The following is a 4,509-nucleotide window of genomic DNA, read 5'->3' as shown; positions in this document are numbered from 1 at the left end:
TAAATTATTTTGTGGCTCACTCACCAGTTGCAAATACAGTCACTACACAATAAATATATCACAAAAACTGAAAAGGTTCAGATTGTTTAGATACGGGTTAAGGAGGTTCCTCGTTACTCTTTCCACAACACGATAATTGTGGACATACTACTAGAAGTATATGCAGTGAAGTTTTAGCACGCAGTTATTATTATTATTATTATTATTATTATTATTATTATTATTATTATTATTATTATTATTATTAATATTATTATTATTATTATTATTATTACTTCCTTAGCTACAACCCTATTTTGAAAAGCAGGATGCTACAATCCCAGGGGCCCCAACAGGGAATATAGCCAAGTGAGGAAAGGAAACAAAGAAGAATGAAATATTTTAAGAACAGTAACATCATCTAAATCAATACTTCCTATATAAATTACACAAAAACTTTAACAAAACAAAAGAAAGAAAAACCAGAGGGAATAGTGTGCCCGAGTGAACCCTCAAGCAAGAGACCTCTAACCCAAGACAGTGGAAAACAATGGTACAGAGGCTATGGCACTACCCCTTGAGAGAAAAAGAATTGTTTTATGATCTTTGTGTTGCCAGGTGTATGAGGAAAGAGGAGAATATGTAAATAATAGGCCAGCCTATTCTGTGTATGTGTAGGCGATAAGAAAATGAACCGTAACCAGAGAGAATGTTCCAATGTACAGTATTACTGTCTGGCCAGTTACAAGGAGAAAACCTTGGATATCAAATGATACTTGGGATATTATAAAAAGGAGACAAAGATAAATTGATTGTTAAGAGTTTTCGAGGAAATAAGGAAAATCACAAGGTGGAGGATGGTAAGCATTCCGGTATCGATAGTGAGGTCAAAAGAAAAGCCAGGAATGACTGGAGAGACTATCTAGAATTATTAAGGATATCTCTACGGGTCAAAGAACATGAAGAAAGACAACGTTAGATGGAACACTTAAGTGAGGTTTTGAATAGGATATATAAAGGAAATAATCGGATTGATATACCTGAAGCTGGGGAAAATCTTGATGTGCCCATGAATGAATCCAGTGTGTTTGAAGTCGAAGCTATCCTAAATAAACTAAAGGGATGAAAAGCTCCTGGATACGATGGAATAACTGCTAAAATGAAAATTGGCCAAAAATTAAGTGACACCCAGAATACTTACAAGATTATTTTGTGGAATGTGGCATGAAGAGGCAAAATCTTATGAATGGGAGCTATGAGTGTTGATGAAAATGGAAATAAAAAAGATCTGACTGATTAAAATAATTACAGAGGCATCACATTTACGTCAGTTGTCATAAAAATATATAGTATGCTCATTCTAAAGAGACTAGAGAGAAATATTGATGAAAATCTGAGTAATGAACAAGCAGGATTTAGAAAAGGTAGAAGTTATGTCGATTAATTTTTTTATTTTTAAGACATGTGGTACGGTACAGCAATGTGTAAAATATAGCAATCCACTTTTGGTGGCATCTGTGAACTATGAAAAAGCCTATATAGTGTGCGCCAGCCAATATTGTGGAGAGTCCTGCGTTATTGTGGAGTTCCTCTTAAATGTGTAAATTTGATTAAGTCTGTTCATGAGCATAGAAAGTGCAAAGTTAATGTTAGTGGAGTCCTATCAAATGAATTTCCAGTGAACAGTGGAGTACTCCAAGGGAATGTGTTGTCACCTATGTTGTCTATCCTCCTCATGGATTTTGTAATGCATAGAACAGTTGGGGATGGTGGGGAGGGATTAGACCGGATTGATAACAGGAAATTAGCTGACCTAGAGTATGCTCATGACGCTATCCTTATTAGCAGAACACCACAGGACATGCAAAGCTTGCTTACCAGAATGCATGAATTATCGCATGAGGTAGGGCTTAAGATAAATAGAAGAAGGACATATGATGAGAACGGAATATGCAATGGTATATAAGATATCATTGGAAGGAGAAATGATTAATGAGGCGGAATCATTTAAATATTTAAGAATTATAATCTCTAATATATTATCTTTAGAATTTGCATTCAAGTTTATTTCAACAGCTGGAAAAGGAAAACTGGCATTAAATTGGGTTTAGGTACTGTGATTATTTTTGGAGTCTGAGCCAATTTATCATTTGATAATTTAAGATGCATGAAAATAATTTAGTGGGAAGTTTTTTTTTCTTCGAATAATCACATAAATAAAGTATATCTGTTTGAAAATAGTTTATGACCTTGTTTGACATCTTTACAGAGCTGAACTTGAATTTTCACTTTTAGTTTTTTAAACTAATTTTCACTTTTTATATGAATTTGTATATATCTTTATTACTGTTTCTTAATATTATTTATATACTTCTTATTTGTAGCCCTAGAAGATGTGATAATGACAGTCACGAAACGTCGGGATCAATAATAAATGGATTTTAAGAACTGCTAATTTTTCTGTCCACATTGAGAAATGTAAATTACTGGTTGCTGCCGCCTTCACTGATGATGTCACTTGGACTTCTTTCAACTTGAGCGTAGCTGTGAGTGGGACCAACGGAGAACTGCCTTCATCGTGGAATTTCAAAGCTTTTTGCGTGTGCTGCTTTATCTACTTCACATCAGATCAAGAGGCTTCCTTCATTTTCATGACATAGTTCGACATCGTTACGGAGCTGAACTGCTCTCGCAATACAGGACTCTCAAGAAGCGTAACAGGAAATACGAGAAGGCCAAACTTGATCTTGAATTTATTCAGTATTGTCTATTGAACAACCATGTACCTAAGATTTAAACTGTATAGATTATCTTTATACCAAACGCAATTTTTATCAAGATGCCAAAAAATGTCTTAGAAATGGAAGTAACAAATAAACAAAAATTTGTTAACAAGCATAACGATGTCATTAACAATAGTGTTAGAAATTTATGTAATAATTTTACCTTGATTGACTCAATAATTTAAGAAAAAAAGATGATAATAAGGGTATTTCTGAGTACGTTTCTACCATACAAGATTGTCAAAACAGGAAACTGAGAAGCTAAGGTATTTTTATTCAAAATTTTAACAAAGACTCAATCACTGTTTTTAATTATTCTAAATATGCATTGTCCAGATGAGAAGAGTTTCTATTGTTGCTTGGGTTGGATTTCTGTCCTCCGAATTTTAGACCTAATTGCTGCAATTTTTCATACCACTGAAATCAATATTTCAAAGGCTTAAATCTCTGCCCTTTGACATTAATCTCGGTAACTTACAATCTCAACTATTTGAATTGTTAGGCACTGCATTCTGGAAACTAAAAACCGGATGGACACCATTTCTTTAAGAAAATTAATTTTGATATACTGAAAAACCTGGCCAATAGAGATAACCTTGTCATTACTAAACCAAACAAAGTTAAAGGACCTGTTATTCTAAATAGGGAGGAATACATGCGTAAAATGGAAAATCTTCTAAATAATGAGTCCAAATTTGTGAAACTTGGTAAGCCTGATTTTAATAACATCTTTAAAACTGAAGAAAAGAATATCAGGTTTTTAAAAACTCTTAAAAATCAAAATTCTATACAATAAGCTAATTATCAAAATTGGTTTTGTTCGGTGTCTTCATATGGCATTTTCCTTTTCTTTTAAGGGCTGCTTCTCTGCTCCTGTACAACAGGAGATCCCTGCTCTCTACAGGACCTCCACGATTGTTTTATGATGTTCATTCTGGAGCATTTAACATTTCACAATGCGTATTGCTCGCTTATTGTTAGATCATCACCATCGAAACACTCGCAGAATAAGAAAGTCTTCAGTTTCTTCTTGAAAGCCTTAATATCTGCAATTATTTTTTTTTATTTTTTATTATGAAATACACGTTTACAATCTTACAATTTATAACATTTATACATAATACCATATTTACGTAAATATTTTTGTTATTTTACATATAGTGTATTTACAATGAAAATTTTTACTATTTATCTAAATGTTTTAAATAAAAAATATAGCTAGTCGTGAATAATTTCTTAATAGAAGTTTTAAAACCTATTTTATTTATATTAAACGTATTTATTATTCTGCTTTTAATATATTCAAGTAAATGAGGGTCAGTCCTTGAAAATCCCATCTTCCCATCCATATCCCTGTAATAAAATCCGCTATCATGACCATTGCCGTATTTTCATCCTTCTTTGAATCTGCTTCAAAATCTAGCTTCAAAATCCCTAATCTATTATACTTTTCATTTTAAAGCATTCATTGAGCAAAACAATAAATTTTTAACAATAACTGTCTTTTACATCTTTTATTTTCATCAAAGCTAATCTATCATTTGTACTCAGTACTTCGTGTACATACTTAAATAAAATTCCGCTACTTTTATTCTCTATGTGCATATTATTTGCATGGTTCTAAATTAATTTTCAGTTAAATGAATGGTAAAGTTTTTCAATATTTGGAACATATTCATCATTTTTCATTAAGAGTTCATACACATCTTTCGTTTGGATTTCCGGATACGGGGTCATCTTACAAGCA

This window comes from Palaemon carinicauda, chromosome 45, assembly GCF_036898095.1.
Source record: "Palaemon carinicauda isolate YSFRI2023 chromosome 45, ASM3689809v2, whole genome shotgun sequence".
NCBI classification, from domain to species: Eukaryota; Metazoa; Arthropoda; class Malacostraca; order Decapoda; family Palaemonidae; genus Palaemon; species Palaemon carinicauda.
The sequence above is the reverse complement of the archived record's forward strand: the minus strand, read 5'-3'. Positions refer to the sequence as shown.